This window comes from Armigeres subalbatus, chromosome 1 (genome assembly GCF_024139115.2).
Source record: "Armigeres subalbatus isolate Guangzhou_Male chromosome 1, GZ_Asu_2, whole genome shotgun sequence".
Classification (NCBI taxonomy): Eukaryota; Metazoa; Arthropoda; class Insecta; order Diptera; family Culicidae; genus Armigeres; species Armigeres subalbatus.
In genome coordinates this window covers 263824822-263845283 of record NC_085139.1, presented here as the reverse complement: position 1 = coordinate 263845283, position 20462 = coordinate 263824822, and the positions used below count along the sequence as shown (strand labels likewise).

Here is a 20462-nt window from a genome sequence, read left to right as displayed (position 1 = left end):
GACATTAATAGCCATATAACCCGTCTAGCAAATGACATTTACGGTCGTACTTTTCGTTCAGCCAAATTACATTTTCGGCCTAGCGAGCTGTTCGGCCAATCAATATTTCCGGCCAAATGATCATTTCAGATAAACGTGTATTTCGGCCAATTGGCAAACAACTTTTTGGTCCAAATGACATTTTCGAAATGACATGATCCGTTCATGACATATTCGGTAGAACAACTTTTTCGGCCAAATGACCTTTTCAGCTAAACTACATTTTCGGTCGGACGACTGTTTGACCAAATGATCCTTTCTGTCAAACAACCATTTCGACCAAACGGAATTTTCGGCTAAATGACCTATTAGGGCAAATGAATTTTTCGACCATATGACCAATTCGGCCGCATGTCCCTTCCGGCCGTATGTCACTCTCGGCCAACTAATATTTCCGGTAAAAACGTTTTTAACCTAATAACCTTTCCGGAAAAATGTCCAATTTGGCCAAATGAAATTCGGCTAGATGTCTTTCGGTCTAACGTGTTATTCGGCCAAATGGCTTTTCAACGAATGAATTTTGGATAAGCGACCAATCAGTTTAAATTATTGAAAATCTTTTCTAAATCATTTGAATAATTCATGTTTCATCATCCCTCAAGCACTTAGGATTGAAAAAAAAAATGTTAGAGGTGTCAAAAGCATGGGTTCTTTGGAAATGTTGACCTTAAGTAAGTTAAAGAATCTATTGAGCGAATACTTTTTAAAAGCTAAAGGTCCAGTGACAGAATCTATGAAAACATCAGAATATGACAGCATCATCTTTACACCCATGTTTAGCATTCGTAAACAAGTGCAGTCTCGGTGTTGTCATCTGGAAAATTTTGTGAGTGCAATAACTGATCTGATCAGACTTTCATCACTAACTAACCTTCCCGTCAAAAACTTCATCTCGTTTTTTTGGCCTCATTCCCTCTCGCTTTTTTAAGAATCAACTTTTCCACAAAAAAAAAATATTTTTCCGGAGACGAGCCAGCCTCGGTCTCCCTAATAAAGACAATATGTTGGTCCAAAATTGGTCAAATATTAGGCTCTTTTATGTTTTTTTGCTTGAACTTTTTAAAACAGTCGAAGGCGTCACAAATTATGAGTTCTTTGAGCCAGTTGACCTTAAATGAGATGAAGAATCGATTTCGCAATTTCGGAATGATCATTTGGTCGGCTCTGCCTTTTGTTCCAGTAAAAAAGCACGGCCAGACATCATCATTTCTTCACCATCATTCGTCATCGTTTGATTCCAGTTTCAAAAGTTTTCCTTGATTGACGAATAAAAAGTAATTAGAGGTACCAAATTGTGTTCATCACCTTCTTAAATCTGGATTTATAATTTAAATTTACAATTCTTCCTATCGATCGCAGAAATAAAAGCCGATAAAGTAGCGCCGCCACGGTCCGTCCGCATCAGCCGGTCAATTTGCATCCAGCGTGTTTCGTTTTCGGTCGCTAATGATAGCCATCAGGTCTATGTGTAGCAGCTAGCCGCAAAGTGACGCTAACCAGCTTTTAATGACTTCCTGGCACAATCGGTCGGCTCACCATCGAATCATCAAAAACGCTAAGCGCTTACCTCATTTCGCGGTTCTGTTTCTGTCCCCCCCCTGGGGGGAAAAGCCGTGATTTCTCGGACCGGAAGCGTCCACATCAAACGTTTAAACGCAAAAAGTTCCAATTCCTTGTCCAGGAAAGCTATGAAACTACGGCTGCGGCGATGCGACGCGTATTTCCATTACAATTATTTACTTTGCACCACCACCGCTCGCCTGCTACTTTGCCTATCGAGGGGTCTCCTCCGGACCCGAACGTCACACCGCACCGGTGAGGGGACAGGTGGGGACCATTAGCACTCACACGAAACCACCCAAGCGTGGACAAACGGTCCGCACACACTGATTCTAAACCGAGCTTTTTCTCTCCCTCCCGTTGCCCGTTGGGTCGTTCGTTCCGCAGATGTTTATCTCCGGCCATGTCCAGGCGCATTTATAAAGGCATATAATTTAAAATACATTTCTCCCTTCCTCGGTCGGTGTGGTGTGGTTGTTGAATCATGTTTTCGTTTTTAGACCAGATCCCAAAAAAAAAACACAACACGACCGAAGTAAGCTTTGTAATGTGGCCCCGGTGTGCGGAACAGTTGAAGCGATAAATAAATTTTCCATACGAAATAATGGAATGATAGTGAAGTTTCGTTGATGTGTCGAGGAAATTGCCGGCTCTCACCCAGCAGCGCCCGTGGTACTTTGTGTTGTGTTATTCTTGTTAAATTACCATGAAACGGTAGTAAAATAGACGAGAATGGAAACAAATTAGAACGCGAAGGTTTGCAGCGGTTGCTCGTTTTTGTCGTTTCCAGATTGAGCATGAGCATGAGCATGAGCATGAGCATGAGATGACCGTACAATTCGTAGTTGCTACTCCGTGATTGACCAGAACTAGCGGAATTGCACAGGGAACCAACAGATGGGACTTGGGATTAGTAACCCATCCTCAATGTGCACGTTCCGAAAGCTCAACTTTTAATGGGTCAATAACGGCGCCGGCCACGTCCTTACGATCATCGAGGGAAGGGAAGGAATTTTAGTGTAACAACCGTTGTTCTAGAGACCGACGAATCGTCTGCATCTCTACGATTGTTACAGGAAGGAGTATTGTAAGTAGGGAGAGGAAGTGTCATTACTTAGATCAGGATTCACCTTGGTAAGTGATGTAATCCAAGCAACTAGCATGTTCATGTTGATGCGAGAACAAAGTATAGATCAGTTACGACGTATTTTGTCATTGTTCACCCAACGTAAGGGCAGACAATCAATTGCTCCGGTAGAGCTATTGTTAATTTATCTTTCAACTGTCCGCGATAATCAGCTAGTGTGATTGTTTTATATTCATCTAACGCGAGGAACAATAATCAATATCTTAGCGATAGACTTTGTTTATTTGTACTTTGGGCTGACCGCCTACGGTGATTATTAATTACATCTTTGTGTTCCAACGAGATTTCAAACTATCATTCGTTCGTGGCGAGTGATTATTTATTAGTGATTCCGTTAAACTGCTGCGATGTTTTTCAGGTGCTCGATAGTTATTTTCTCAACTCGAATGCTAACAATCAATCTTTCACAGAAAGCTATTGTCTATGCCTATTCTAAACTAGTCGATTTCTATTCAACAATATAAAGGTTTACGACGATATTACATTCCAAAACTGTTTAGTTCATTGTTATGTCAATATTTTAATAACATATAACCAGCGGACGGCAGAGTTTAATACAGCTCTGTACTAAAATCCGTACAAAACCCCGGCATTCACAAATCTGGAAGACTCTAATACAAACGCCGTACCAAAATCTTACATCTCAATACAGTACAATTGTTTTAGTGTATTTTGGTTGTTAAATACTGTCGATAGTAGTATCAAAACCAGGGTAGAAATATTTCACAGTCAATGCAGTGAAAAACATGGATCTCAGATAAGAAAATTATTTTGAGCTTCTTAGTGGAATGCCCTCACTTGTCATAAGACGACTTTATACAATCCCATTGAATTCCACCAAATCCTAGAAATCCGGATTTTCCGGAAATCAGAGTGACCTGACTGGTCCATCCCCATAAAAACTTGATAGAAGAAGAAGTTTTAAATTTTAAATCTGAGATATAAGCATTTTAGTTTTGTGGGTACCGAATACCCTTCCGGCCTTTAAAGGGTGTTTTTGCCAGCCACACAACGGTTAATTTTACAAATATGACCGATTTAAGTTTAATGTTGATTAGGTACGTTATATCACGAAAAATTTGACGGAAGCAGAACGGAAAAATGAATGTAATGCAATGCATCCAATAATCCAAATAAGGAGCATTTCTGGATATCAGCCCAGCCCAGGATATTAAAGCTATAATTGGAAGATCTCACCAAATTCACGATGTTCAACTCTTTCTTGGTAATGGTTGTCGAGCAAGGTTCTGCCAAGGTTTTGCCGAAATGCCTCGTATTTTTTCAGCACATATCTTTCAAGTTGCGAACAAACAGAAGAACACTTGTTGACACTAACGATTTGTGAAAGGGCCGAAGAGTGTCCGTCATCGCACACTTGAAATCTAGCGATTTTATGTGTAAAAAAAACTTCACTTAAGTCGAATCACGTTAAACTATCACTATCACCGGCCGAAAGGAAAAAATAGGAACAAAAAATTAGACAGCTAAAACTGAAAAACACATCCGCGCGCGTTCGATGCTTGCTGCGATCTCCGTTTTTTGTCGTTTCCAGATTATCGATAAAGTAGATTTGTCAAATTAAAATATTTCTCGCACCGGTGGTGCCACGGGAACAGATACGTGACGATCCGCTTCGATTGGCATTTTTGTCAGTACCGCAGCTGTTAGTTCATACTTTTTCTGCATGGCATTCTACGATGACAACGCCAAATATTAGGTTTTTGTTTCAGTGTATTGAAGATTTTCAGGCTTGCGGTAGAATTTTGACTGTTGCCGAAGAACTTTGCGGAATCCGCAAAATGGAAAATTAAAAAAAAATATGTCAGTTTGAGGCTCGCAAAATCTCACAGATGTCACTCGTTAAAACCGAATACACAACGCTCTTGACAACCACGTGTTCTTTCTCGCTATTTTGAGTATTATAACATTTTCTTTATGAACTTCAAGGTGAACGTAATTACGGGTCTCTAATAAAAATGATTGGAGTGCCCACAAAGATGTGAAATGCAACAAATGCCACGGCTTCGAATCGATAAATGTTTGTTTTCATTTTGACAGCCAATGAATTAATGGATTGAATCATTCCGCCATAATTACGATAATGACACTAATGCAAGCATTAACTGGATAATTTTAATTTGATCTGATTGATGTTTGATTTCACGTCGTCCTCATTAATCGATTTAGTGAAATATTTCTTCATATACCATAATTTTTTTTTTCTATTTTTGTGTTCGGAGTGAAATCCCTCAAAGCTTACACATTTAATTTTGACGTGTAAACGATCACTTTTTATCGTTTAGAATCATTCTCCCATAAGTCCAATAAATGCTTTATTATGTACGATGATAACTCACCTACAGCTTTTCGTCTCAACATTTTTACGATTCATCATCCAATAGCGTTACCTAATTTAGTCACCGCCTTCTTCCGCCCGTCAAAAGTCAAAAAGCTAACGCTGCTGCTCATCACATTCTAAGCAGCTCTGGCAAGGTTCGGAACTGTGGTGGTGCTGGCGGTGGCCGTCGGGATCGATTAATCGCAGGTGGCGAGCGGCAACGCGGTCGCGTTCGCTCTCACGCGACCCAATCCTCCTTTGAGTTCGTCGACGACGAGTATGACCGTCGCCTATTTATGTACCTCCGGGTATAGTTTTTCAATTACCTCTTTTAACTTACTTTGCGGTCGAACAAGGCGGTTACCAGTCAATAATACAGCAGGTTGCGGCGCTGTCATTCCTTGCCGTTTGTTCCCCAGTCGAGGGTGTACGTACACTTCGAAAGCTGAGAAACATGGCATGTAATTAGAGTAAATCATTTTTGAGAGCGTTAGACCATCGGTCCCCTCGTCACTCGTGCTTGATCAGTGTTTACTCTGTTTTGTTCTTTGACTTTGTTTCCCCCCGCTGCTTCATTTCTGTGCCGTGTTATTTTCGTTCGGTCCTTCTATTTATGACAGCGCGAGCCTTGTTTACGCCGTGATTGATGTGTGGTTTGGAATTAGATCCGGTGCGGGAGTGAGTGTTCTACGTCTTCCTTAATTTAATGGAATATTTGATTCGGCAATTCACCCCCTGTGCAACTACTTTACCGACGGCGATTCTCCATTTTTCCACGCATTCTGAAAGCAATCCCGTGCCGACGGACGAGTCAGTCCATCTTCGCTAATTGAATATAATACCGCACGATGCATCGCGCGGCGAACGCACACAAACGCGTACATACTTACCCGGCTGCTGGAGGCGTGGCATATTTTTATTTATTCCGCCATCCGTCGTCGTCGTCGTCATCATCCGAAATCTTGGGATGCTGCACCGTCGTTCGATCTCTCTCACTCTTCTGGCGCTTTCTCTCCTTGCAACTATTTATTCCTCTCCGTTGATCGCTTCGTCGCCAATGTAAAATCACTTCTCACACGCATACACACTCACACGTGTTTTGCGTCGCACGGCCAACTAGATTTGCCCGCCTGACTGTCTCACTCTCACCCGCCTGCTGAGATTGCTCGTCCGCGTTTCTGTGTTTGCTCGCATCGATTTCCTTCGCTTTGTTTGTGTACACATATTTACATAAAACCGGAAAATTGCCATCCCATCTTCTTCGTTCGTGCACCGTCTTGTGGCAATAAATCTCCCAGCAATGATTGCTCCATTACGGTTGCTTTTCAGAAATAAAAATCAATTTCGAATCCCGTCGTCATCGTCGTCGTCGACGACGGGGAAGAAATCCAATTCCGTTGACCTTCAAGGTTGAACAATCGCTGCAACGATCCGAGTCCATCCCTGCTTATTGCAGGGTTGTTTGCGCGTGGAACCCAATTGACACCGGGCACCGGCAATCACAACAATCACAATCCGCAAACAACGTCCACTCCAATCACCCCGTAGAGTGGCTATTCGAATCCAGATGACTGCTGTTTCATAAAATTGCAATTCTATACCCACTCGACGTCAGATCGTGAGTCGAAAAGTCAAGTACCACTCTCAACGACCCAGCCTCTTAACAACTGTATAACATTGTTTGCAACAGAGGCAGCAGCGTCATCATCATCATCATCCTCCTCCGGCATCGGGCCGCAGCAAAAAGGGCAATCCCCGGCATAGAACCCAACCCAACCGTTCATAATCCGTAATTTTCCGCACTCTCGAGAAAAGGGCCCTTTTCACCAGTGTGCTGAGTGGTTGCTCCTCACACCCTTCCCTTTTGCATCCTCGCTTGTGCTCACAAGACACATACACACACACACACACACTCACTTATCGACAATGATACTCGGGTGTTGTTGTCGTCCTACCCCGCTCCCTTGGGTTGACCTCTTTATCGACTTTTCATCACGCGCACCGCTGCTGGCCCGTTGTTGGTCCTTGATGCTGCTCTGGCACGATGACGCGCTTCCATGTTTGCTCTCTTGCATCGTCGCCGTCGTTTGCAATATTCGGTTCGTTCGAAATAACAATGGGGACTTGTGGCCTGTCGGTCGGACGTGCAAAAGGGGAAATTCGTGATTTACACAATAATGAATGTACTTAATTCTGTTTCTTCTGTTGCTTGTTGTTTTGCGAGAAAATCCGAACCGAAAAAAACAGAACACCACTCGGGAGTGTATAATTTCCGCAAGGACTGGGCCGCGGCGGCAGCCTCCCGGTCGGGCGTAATCCTCACCCCTGGTTCGGAGTTTAGCGGCGGACGGGAAATTACTATAATGAGTAAATTCGTTTCAATTTCAACCATGCAAAGCATCATCTCCGAGACAGAGGAGGGTGATTTGCTCGTTTTTGCTCTCAATACGGACTTTTTGCGGGCCTTGCCGTGGAGAATACGGGGAGGTAAGGAGGTAAGCGTTTTGCATGATGGTGAGGTGCTTTTTATTAGGATTTCGTGGGGTCGGGCTCCCGAGGTTCTGGGATTTGAGTGCGCTGGCTTTTCAAAATTGGCCGTTTTCTTAAGAGTTTTGGCGTGGGAAAAGTCTGGCTGCTCGTGGGACTGTACGGTGCGGGATTCAGCGCCGTCGGAGAAATTCCGGCGATTACCGAAGCGGTTTAACTTTTCTTTGGACTTTTGGGTGTTTATTTGTTCATGCATGACTCAGTACTCATATTTGGGAACTTGAAGACCTATATGAAGCAGATTGCGATACCTCATTCTTCGGGTTAATTGGGGAACGCTGAGAAGTGAAAAAATATACAATTTAGTCTAATTTTATGTTTGTAATGACGTCGCCGATTTTTCAAAAACCCTTAATAAAAAGACCTTGAAAATCAGCATAAAAATATTGTTTTAACGTTTAGCGAGTTTGTTTGCGAGTTGTATATCTTGGCTGTGCATATGCACAGCACATGTTACGAAATGGACAAATTGATATGAAATTTGCGGAAAAGAATTCACGTGTTTTGGAGGGGCTCGAACCCTAAACCTCCTACGTGATAACCCCTACACAACAAGATCACTTAAAAGTCACGTTTGCGGAAAAGCCATCAGAATCCGAGTACGTAGACGGTTGAGGGTTCGAGTCCCTCCAAGACACGTGGATTCTTTTTCGCAAATTTCATATCAATTTGTCCATTTCGAAACATATGCACAGCCAAGATATTTAACAAAAAAATGGTTTTCGTACGGCCGAGTTGCCGAATAATATGCAATTAATTGTTTAGCGAGTTTTTATTTCAATTTTCGATTGCCGATAACCACCATATTGAATTCAAATTATTCTAAGAAATAAAGTCAGCGATGTCTGATGCGAGTTCCCTCAGACTTCGTAGATTACGACAGCCTAACAGGACCAGTTCATGTCTTGTAGATGCAGAACGTTGTCGGAACAATTGTGATTCATTTTTTTCCTAACTAAGGATGTCGATCGAGAAACAAGAACGAGATTCGATTCTTGGTACCTCCAAGGACGAAATATTTCCATACATTTTGTGTAAGATTTTAACTTAGTAGGACTATGAACGAAGTCTGATGTTATGGTATGGGATTTCATCGATTGTTTTTCAACGATGACTGATGTAGAAAGTCAAGGAAGTTGACATTGTCTACATAGTTTTCAGTCCGTAGAATCCAGGCGGACTAAAACCTAATATTCTGATTGCAAGTTGGACATGTGACAATTAACTGGAAGGATCGGAAACCATGTTCCACCAACAAAAGCTGCCTTTCCAACAGACACTTGAACATTGAACTAGTGCCGAAGTAGTTTTTTCAATATGCAGTTTCCCCATTAGTAGTGTTTGACTCATATTCCCTATTCCAATCAAATAAAAGAAAATCAAAACTTTCTATTTAAAAACTTATTAGTTCAATACCAAATCCCCAAAACAACCCATCCGCTCCTGCAAGGAAAGATTCAAAAATTCGTTCGAACGAATTCGACAGCAGTCCCACGCAAACCAACACCACCAAAAGGAAGCAGAAGCATTCTACTATACGTATTGACGGGACTGGTTCGCGTGAAAGTGCTGTCAGACTCGTCAAATCGACGTTCGAATCCTCGCCCACAAAATCAGATATTTAAATCACTTTGAAATTCTGCATTTAGTTAATCATCATTCACAAGAGTCAGACCGAATTTAATGAAATTTGGCTACAATATTCTTTGATATGCAAAGAATGTTTGGCCCAATTTGAGCATAATCAGTCATAATCCCCCCTTACAATAATAGAACAAAACCTGCCAAAACCGTCATTACTCCTATTTTGAACTACAATATCGCATCAGATTTTGATGAATACCATTCGAATAAAAATTTGTAGATTATTTAGTGAAAACTTCTGAAACTGAATCAAAAAATCAAAGCGGCCACACAGTTCAGAACCATTCCCCACGTATTAATCGTAATGAGTATCCAAACATCACATGAGCTTTAATTTGAAACGAAATTTGGATGATCTTGATCTTCTCGACAAAATGTGGACGAATTTCCCAACGAAGTTCCAACGTATTTTTCGAGTTCAGTTTTCCTTGAAAATTGGATGAAATTCTTAACAAAATTTGGATGAATCTCTCGTATCAGGCCATTTGGCTGAATGTTGTTTGGCCGAAAAGTTTAAAAAGTCAATCTCAGATCAGTAAATAGTGAGAAATGAGAAGTAAGTAGTGAAAAGTGAGAAGTGGAACGTGGGCAGAGGGAAATGAAAAGTGAGAATGAAGGGAGAAGTGAGATGTGAGAGATGAAAAATGAGAAGTGAAATTTGAGCTAAGACTGAGAACTAAGAAATAAGAAGTATGGAGTGAGAAATGAGAAGTGAGGACCGGGAAGCAAAAAATGATAAATGCAAAGTAATAATTCAATACCAAATTTTCGAAACGACAGATAAGTTTTGTAAAAAAAGATTCTAACGTCGATTTGACGAAACTGAAAGCACTCCCACGGAAACCAACAGCATTGACAGGTAGCAGAAGCTTTCTCCCACGTAAAGAATTGAGAACTAAGAAGTGAAAAGTGGGATGTAAAATAATAGAAGCGAGCAACAAGAAATGAGCATTGAAAAAAATAAAATAATTCTAATTCATTCTTTCGTCATTTTCGTTTTTCTTTATTCTTTTATTTTTTTTGTTTCTGTCTTCTTCCATCTTCGTTCTTCCATTTTCTTTCTTTTTTTCTTCCCTCTTCTTTCTTTCTTCTTCTTTATTTTTTCCCTTTTTTCTTCATTCTTCTTCTTTATTCCTTCTTTCTTCTTCTTTTTCTTCTTCCTTATTATTTTTTCTTCCATCCTTATTCCTTTTCTTTATTCCTTCTTCATTCTCATCTCTCAGTTCACGTTTCTTACTAGTCGCTATCTCATTTATCACTTCTCATCTATCACATCTCACTTCTCACTAATAACTTGACACTACTTATTTCTCCCTTCTCACATGCCACTTTCCACTTCTGGCTTTCCACTTCACACTTGTTACTTCTCACTCTCACTTTCGTTTCGCACTCTTCTCTGTTCTACTTTTCGCTACTCACTACTTACTTCTCACTTTACACACTTAATAAGAAAACATAATTCAACAATTTCCCGTCTATATTGAATATCTCGTGTCTAGTTGAATATCTCGACGAAATTTGAATGAATTTCCTGGCGAAATGTGTACGAATTTATCGACAAAATTCGAATGAATTTTTCTTCGAAATTTGTATGAATTTTTCTGTCGATGTTCGGATGAATATCTTGACGAAATTTACATAATTTTATTGACGAAATTTAGATGAAACTCCAGTCGAACTTTGGATAAATTTCCCGACAAAATTTGGATGAAATTCTAGTGAAACTTTTGATGAATTTTCCATGGAAGTTCGGAAAAATTTTCCGTGATAGTTGGGATGAATTTTCCGGTGAAATTTGGAGGAATGTCGTGATTTTTTTTAAATTAATCTCTCATTGAACTTTGAATGAATTTTCCGTCGATATAAATATCTACTCTTATCGGATGAATCGGTATCGGTGAAATTCGGATAAATTTCTCGATGAAATTTGGATAAATTTTTAAACAAAGTAGTTTAGATGAAACTCTTGTCAAACTTGGGATGAATTTTCCCGACGAAATTTGGACGATTTCTCGATGAAATTTGGATGAGTTTTCGGTCGAAATTTGGATGAAGTTTTCGGTGAATTTGGAGGAATTTGAATTTCTTGAATAAAGTTTAATGAAGCTCCTTGAACTTTGGATGAATTTTCCGTTGATAGGAATAAATTATTTTATGGAAATTAGGATAAATTTATCGACGAAATTTGGATAAATTTTTCGACAAAATTTAGAGGAAACTCTTGTCGAAATTTGGTTGAATCTCACGACACAATTTGGCTACATTTTCCGGTAAAATTTGGATGAATTTTTTGACGACGAGCTTTAGATGAATTTTCGTACGAAATTTGGATGATTTTCCCGAAGAAATTTGGATGATTTTTCCGACGAAATCTGGATGAATTTCTCGATGAAATTTGAATGAATCTCTTGACAAAATTTTGATGAATTTCCCGACGAAATTTGGCTAAACTTTCTGGTGAATTTTGGATGAATTTTGATGAAATTTTGCTGAATCTCTCGTGGAATTTTGGATGAATAACTCGGTGAAATTTGGATAAATCTCTCGACGAAATTTGGAATAAATTTTCGAAGAAATTTGGATGAATTTCTCGACAAAATTTTCTAGTCAAACTTTTGATGAATTTTCCATGGAAGTTCGAACATTTCCCATGAGAATTGAGATAAATTTGCTGACAAATTTTGGATGAATTTCTTGGCGAAATTTTGTTGAATCTCTCGCCGAACTTTGGATGAACTTTTCCGACGAAATTTGGGTGAATTCCGTCGTAATTTTAATGAATTTTCAAATTGGAAACTTGGATGATTTTTTTGTGGAAATCCTAATGAATTAGAATAAAGTCCAGATGAATTTTTGGTGGAAGTTGGGATTGATTTTCTCGTGTCAAATTGGATGAACTTTAATGACATTTGTGTGGGAATCCTGTTGAAATTGAATACCGTTTAGGGGAATTCGATTGCGATAATGAATGTACGTGTTGTGGACATCACTGACATTGTGTCGCTGACAGATTTGTTTACGGTGACCGCCTGCTTTTCCGTCCAGGATTGTCTTAATTTTTCCTGATGTAAGGAGACTTATTTATGGGTCCTGCACAACTCGTGTGCAGTGTTGGTAGAATCATGCTCAAATCTCACTCACCAAAGCTTCATGCGCGAGCTGACTCGCTTGTGATTCTGCATGGAGAGCATCGCGTATGCGTTTTTCACGCAGAAATATGTTTTCGCTCCAAAATGTGTCAATACACAATCGAAGCGTATTTTATGTTTACGTATGGATTAGTTATCCACTGTTTTAAGCAAAGAAAATTATTCCGATAAATTCAAAGAAGAATAACACGCAACAATCACGCAATGATGCAAATTGCGAGTCGAATCATGGACGATTCTCTGGGCAATGAGTCGGGTGAAGTTTGCCTCACGCTTGATTTGAATCGGGGATAAGATTTGAAAATTTGTGTTTTTAAAAACCCTGCTAGTGTGGTGCTTTGCTCTTCATTGCAGCAGGGCAGTATGATTTCTCTAAAACGACTATTAAAATCATTAAAATGGTCAACAATACTTACAGTATTCGATGATTGCAGAATCTTATGATAAATAATTGATTCCTCACAACGTTTTGCTCACAATGTAAATTTTGGACTACAAAAAGCTATTTCAGCCGGCACAAGGTACCACAACAATTTGTATGGGGCAGTGCATAGGTTCATTATTTGACTTTTGAGCGATGCCGAAATTCATTTAGAATGAATTTGATGTATGAAAAGGTGTTTATTTTTAGTAAACAGCGGACCGCTCAACCGCAAAGTGTTCATTCGGCGCACTACCCCATTCCTTCGTTTATTGTTTTGAAAAATTGACAGATTTTCTTGCAATACATTGAACAAAAGCCTCCGGCGCTCAATGAATGAATTTCACATCACCCGAATTCCATGCCCATTATTGGATCATTTTTAATAGATAATTGAGTGTTGCATTCTGACGTCACAAATGAATGAGATGAATACCCGTTCATTAGTTTGACAGGTAGCAGTGGTTTGTTTATATTTGGCTGTTTGTCCATTTTAGAAATTAAGCAATTAAATTTCAATTAACTATGACGAAGAAATGTGTTTACAATGGTTTACCTCACAAAAGCCACCGGGAAGCATATTCCCTTCATATCGATCGGTGTTCACAAAAATTTCAGATTTTTTGTCTAAGTCCCTGTAAACAAACCACTGCTAAACGTCAGAAGAGTGAGGTTAAGTAAGAGGATGCAGCACTCTATAGTGCTGTCCAATGAGCAGCTCGAAGTTGTTCCCGTCCTGCTATTTCTTTTTGTCAACCAAAGAACATGACTCGCTTAACTTTTCAAAAGGTCCTAAGTAATATTTTTTCATGAATTAATTTGAGTACTGCAATCAAAAGCTTTCATGTTTTTATGTTGATTGCGCTATTCAAATTAAATCATGAAAAAAATGTTACTTAGGTCCTTTTGAAAAGTTAAGCGAGATGAGAGGGATAGGAATGACTTCGAGCTGCTTATTATACAGCACTAACCATTCAATCCGATCCACTGGAAACCAAATTGAATTGAAAGAAAATCATTATTATTTCGTATTATTATCATACAAACCATAATCAAAACAAAAAAACGCTTGGAATGATTTTCATTCAAAATTCAACCATTGCAACTGTCATTTTGTAAATAATACCATTTAAATGATGTTTATATAGATCTGTTGGGATCTTGTTAGTAGAAAACCCATTTTCTAAATAAAGTGAATAAGAAAATAGGCAATTTGATGGAATACTTATTTATTGATTTTTATTTATTGAAATAAATGAATGAAAGGTGACAGCGTTTATCCTGAAGCTTCATCTCGAGTGGTCTCTGGTCTCCTTCGGAATTGATGGCTGGTAACATAAAAGGGAAAAGGGCACTTACGGAGTGAATAAACATTTTAGCAATCATTATCAATAAAGCACAGTTCCAACCCAAGGGTATGGGTATATTCACGCTCTGCCATGATGCCTAAGAGGTTTGTTGTATTTACTGGATTTAAGTTTGAGAAATAAATCGATTGTGGGAAGGTATTCTGGTGCGGTCTTGTGGTTGGTCTGCGAAAAACCGATTCAAGTTCTTTTTTTATATGGTATGCATAATATTTCATATGTTTTTCATTACAGTAAGACGAGGATAAAGATGTACTGATTTTTAAAATGATAATTGACTCTGTTTTTGAATGAAACTTATTATTATCGTCTTTATTCAAGAGGTTTCCAGCCCTTGGCTGGCTCACCTCTGGAGGTGAATTAAACTTTTTAGGGGTTTATCTACATGAGACACTTTCACTAATAACAATATTGTAGCATTATTTGGAAGAAAATTAGGGTCAGTCGTGTCCAAAATCATTCAATCTGTTTAATATATGAAAAGAGCCAATATTGAACCAACTGATGAATAATCATTCTTTTTGTATCGGATGCTTTCGTTCAGTGTAGGGCGGCTCGAAGTATAGAAAAATAAGATGCAAGCCGCAAGCGTCAAATGATGCCAGCATTATTTCCACGACTTCAGACCTTTTCATACGTTGCCATTTCGAAAGTTTTTCACTCCACCGGTTTATGGTTATACAGTTCCTACCTTGAACCACTTCATACGTGAGCTAAGCCCTAAACGCAATGAAGCGGAACGCAATGAAAGCACTGTTCATTTTACTACCTTTTCCGTATTCAGAGCAGGATTATGGAAGATGCAAGAGACCCACAGATTGGTGCACAAGGTTTTGTTTCGTTTCCATTTAGCATTTTGGGCAAAGGCATAGGGTTGCCAATCCAAATATGTTTTGCGAGCTTGATTCTCGGTCCGGTCTAGGACGTTTTCAGTTGGAAAACAGGACAGAAAATTACTCAAGTAACATTTTTGGTTTCATAACGGTCTTCAAAACCATAATTTGCTCTTTATGACTTTCATAAAACCTGCATAAAACCAAAATGTTACTGGCGTAGTGATAAATTTAACACTTCAAAAATCGTTCAATAAGGGCATCCACTAGAAGAAAATTTGAGAACATTGTGGAATACTGTAGTGTGGAAGTTTTTCAGAATTGTTTTCTTGGTGGGCATAACTTCCTTCATAGGATTTCTTCTTATTTTGGGGTCTCTGCTAATTTAGAGTAGGTTTTTGAAATAAGGTACCCCGGGGCAAGTGAAAATACGGGGTAAGTGGGTACTATGGCTGCCGATTAATCGGTGAACGTTTTTAATGGAAACAATGTTCTAGAAAGTAGAAGCAGAACTATCAACGAATTCGCCTGACACAAAAGTATTTGGAATCAAAACCATTTGCGGCACCATACTAATGGTATTGTTTAATCATGACTTTGAACTACCGGCAAAAGCTTTTATTTTCATTCGATGGATTTCCAACGAAATAGTCGTTTATAAATTCTTCGTTGATGTGGAAAGTGAATATTTTGAGCAATTAAATAATTGTGTGACATCGAAAACGAATTAAAAGTTTAGATTAAAACCAAAATCTGCTATTTTCACTTGCCCTTGAGTTTAAACATGCATGGGGCAAGTGGGACTATTTTTACCTGTTTTAGATTGTTGCAAAATATTACTTTCAAGAAGTTTATGCTTGTTATAAAAAATTAGCTCAGAAAGAAAAGAAATTTAGAAGTTTAGTGGGGCATCTATTCTATAATGCCTAGATAGATGGTTGATATTTATTTTGAAGAAAATATGTTTTATTCTCACAATATTTTATTTTTGCCAATCTGTCAGTTTATTCAATGACGCTGAATTTGCAAACAGAAATATCTTCCAGGAACCATTTTTAAATAAAGGTGCTAACAAATTTGAATGCTGTGAACTTATATTTAGCATTAGCATTAGCATTGTTACGGTGTAATTCGTAGATTGGACACTAGTGATACTCATGTTTTACTTTTGAGATCCTTATCTAGAATGCTATCAGAAATCAAGAAGGGGAGTGGTCCTTGATTCCATTCTTAAACAAAAATAACAAAAGCATGAGGATCATTACTCCTGGCCACGCCCATCTTCATCGTAACTAGGGAGAGGAAGGAAGTGTTGATGTGGTATTTACTTAACGAGAGGCCACCGACTTAGCGACACGGAGTTGCATAATGAGGAAAGTATTCGTTGGGTCAGGATTTGCCTGTAGCTGGCAATGTAACCGTGGTAGATCTTACTCCGTAACACACCACGTAAAGGTGTCTACCCAGTGTTACGGGTCAATTTGAATACTGTAAAGTTTTATATTCAAAAAGTTAATATTAGAAATGCGAATATCCGTCAGAGAATCAGCCGGGCATGCCAACCCTAAATGCTGCCATTAATGGAAAAGTTATTTCTGTTTCTATTTTTCCAAATTTTGATATTTAGGACGTAATTTTGTTTTCTAAAGTTTTAGTGCCTTCATTTTACAATGCTATAAATATGTGCGCTCTGGATGTGAAATTACTAAATTTTGTGTAATAATGTTGATTCTAATTTTTTAAAGCCTTTTTTGTGGATGGAATCTTTCTCTAAGGAAAACATTTTTAATTTTAGACGACCACGCCAACACATCATCTTCTTCGGGGTCTCCAGGAGACTGGGTTAAGGAAATATTTTTGTAGATGCCTCAATCAGAAACTGCCAGTACATCATATGATAGTAAATATCCTCAAAGGGATAATTTAACTACATGTGGAGCGCATATTTAATTGTTTTAAATCTGTTGGGTGGAGGTTTCTAAAAAATTGCGTCAGTGGCTAAAATTGGCTTAAGAAAACTCAATCTGCGGAGAAGTTAAAAAATACGTCCTTGGCAGGCGATAATATTCGGGAGGAATGTCAAGTAGTGGTGCCCATTCATCAAGGGAAATATCCGCAGGTAAAAAGGCGCAGATTTTCGAACAAGTGTTCTGCACATTAATGAAAGGAACTTCTCGAAATCATTAAGCTTCCAACATGCTTGAGGGCGATAAAATACTCAAAACGTACATCTGTGCCGAGACCTATTGTGATATTCTGCAGTACAGAATCCACACAGCATCTATTTTTAGGGTTCCATTACTTTTTATTGTTGTCGTTGCCAGTCCATCTCATCGTGAGTCCATTGTGTCCGTTTGTCCATGTCGTGTATCCAACGATCGTTGCGTTGTTCGGTTGCAATTTCTTCTGGTAACGTTGGAGGAATGCCTCCGAGAAGAACAAGTTGTCTGTCGTCATCAGGCAGCCGTGATGGTAAGGCGCGCACCCCAAAACGTCACCGTATGGGCTGCGGATCCGACGACTGACGAGGGTTTGGTGGAGGGGCTGGGAATCGAACCCATGACCATCCCCTTGAAAGGCGAACGTGAAGCCAACTACGCTGCGGGATCCCCCTTCTATGTCAGTTTTTATACAACCACAATTTGCCAATCCCCTATATAGTAGATTTTGTAAACGTCAATAAATTAGTGCCTGATTCAATTGATCATTAGGCCGGCAATTTTCGCACATACACATCCAGACGCAGCGATGTTTCTACGTCTACTTAACTCCTACTAACAACCCGGTCGTCAATGATTACGGTAATGCAGACTGACATTAGTGCGGTGTGCGGGTGCGGTATAGTGCCGCTAGCTCGCGCATCCATGCTCAAATTAACGAGATTGATGTTGGTGTTGTTTGCTCCACGATTTTCAGATTATGCGCTCCGTCATTGCGCGGGTAATCATCGCGCGGGGTTTGCGCCCGTGCAACCGCGGCGCGGGGATCTTTGAGTATTGCCCAGTCAATTAAAATCCATACCCATGTCTTGGAGAGCTCAGGGCACAACAGACGACGACGGTGACTAGACGGAGGTGGTTTTGTTGTTTTTGCCGATCGAACTCCAGATGATTGGCTGCTGCCGTGTGGTGGAGAAACCCAATTAATAAGCTGGTCGAGTGACTGCGGCAACAGCGCGCGGCAGCTGCAGCGAAATCCTTGACTGTGCAGAAAGAATCCGAATGATTATTATGTGTATGGTTGCGAATCAATAAAACTATAATTACTCCGACATGACATGACAAAATGATGATAATTTTTAGCTTAAGTGATTTTCCTCTGCCTTCGTTGTTGTCGCCGGGATGCTGATATCGTGCCAAAGTCGGGAGTCATCAGCGAGCGAGCGAGTGACCGAATTGAGCGCGAACGATCGATGCGAAGAGCGAAGGTAATTGCTTCTTTCGAGTTGTTTGCGCGCACCCTTCTTCCTTTGACGTTTGGCTTGCAGGGCTGCAGCAGCAGCTGCAGGGTTGCAGGGGTTGAAAGTCATGATAAATTTTTTCGTCGGCGTCGTCGACGTTGTTGTCACCGCTTGAACCGCAGCAATGCAAAATCGCGATTTCATGCAATTTGTATTAATTAAATGAAAACTTGTAGGTTAGCGAGTGGAGTAAAGTAACGGCGATCACCGTTAGTTCGAGTGGTGCGGTGGGAGTGCTGCTGCGGCAGCAGCAACAGCTGCACTGAATCGAAACGTCAATTAGACTTTCGTACTGGCAGTGCTAAATGGCTTGTTTCACAAGCACTCCGCAATCTGCATAACTCAGTTACGAAAGATTAACTCTGCCTCCACGAAGCGAAGTTGAGCGTGGATTGGAGGCTCTCTCGCTAGCTCGGTATAGGAGTACATGAGTGTGCGACGTGTATGTGATCGACTCCCAGAGTCGCCCAGCGGCGCGACGGGAGTCGATGGAGGGAGACGTAACCAGCTCGCATTAAACAGCATAAACAGGTGTTGAATTTAGCGTTAGATTAGAGTGCTATGATAATTTGATGGGTGTTAGCCTTTTAGATTAGATGTTAATTCGGCACTCTCCTTCTTCCGCCTTTCCGTGAGTGCGATGTAGCTTAACTTCCCATGTTCAACGATCCGGTCTGAGTGCAGTCAAGCCTATTATTGCGGGCTTTTCGTCATTACCGAAGCCGGTGGACGGACGTATTTCACCCGAAAAGTTATGACTAATGTGTGGAGCTGGGAAGAAAAATTCCTACCGACCCTGATGGATGTCAGAAGGATTTGAATAAACTTCAAATTTGTACACCGATCCTTCAACTGTTACGAAACAACTCTCATTTGTCGGTAGCGCGCTGCCGCAAATCTGTGCCGCGTCACGAGAGGTTGTTTTGTCGACTTAATTAGTGCGAGCGCCCGAAAATCAACCACTTGGGCACGTGATTTATAGTTCCTCAAATTAGTGTGGCGTTGGAACGTAGGAAAGCGTAAACAAGTGCCGACAATGAGATAGAAAAGCTGATTAAAAACTATTGTTCCGTATTTTTTACTTGAAAAAAAAAAGAAACATTAAACTGAAATTCTGTTGAATTTGAGTCCTGCGTAATTTTATTGATCTTTATATTAGCAAGAAATACGAACAAAATAATATGATTATTTTGATAAAAAATTCTAGTTTTTCTAGAATGTCTGTTCGCTGGCGCTGAAGCAGTTTAAAGCTGTGTTACCAAGCCAACTCGCTCGAATCGATCCCCATGACAACGAAATTCTATCATCCGTCACAGGCACAGATTACCATGACCTACTCGGATGAGAACTCCGTCATTTGCTTCGATCATCCTAACCGGTTCCCGTTCTGCTGCTGCTGCAAAAGAACCTCGCGGCAATCGTGCCTTTCTCCGCGCTTCCCGGCGGGAGTGCAGTCAGTCAGTGATCGAAAAGCGCTGACGTAATGCAGCCTAATAGATTTTTAAATGTCACAATGAGTGCTTCCTATCAACAACAATGTTCAACGGTAGCAGTCTGCCTGCACCGCGCGCTCGCCGGCTCGCTTACCTCCTGGCGTGCTTTTGCCAGTCCTCGTCGCTCGTCATCGCGCATTGAGACTCTTTCACTCTCTGTGTGTTTGATTGTTATTATTGTTATAAATATTTAAAAGCATAATTAAGACAGGGGCGGTGGCGCGCAGAAAAACTGCTCCATCACTCTCTGCCTGCTGCCCGGGCTGACGGGCTCTCGCCCTATACAATAATAATTGATATCCCTGATGCCCGATGCGAGGTCGAGTTCGAGTGGTGCGGCTCCCGAAGGAGTGTGAGCCCCGAGAATGATTAATTGCTCAGTTTTTCTGCACCCAGCCGCGTAGACACAATCCGGCAGTCTATTAAAAATGAATGAAATGTGTCAAAGCTAGTTAAGTATTTGA

The 20462-nt window shown here is 40.2% G+C and overlaps 1 protein-coding gene across 2 annotated transcripts in view; it reads left to right on the top strand.

The window, feature by feature from the left end:
- LOC134207235 (homeobox protein B-H1-like) overlaps positions 1-20462 on the top strand; it is a 205513-nt gene that overhangs the window by 138989 nt on the left and 46062 nt on the right. The gene's annotated exons all lie outside the window — the stretch shown is intronic.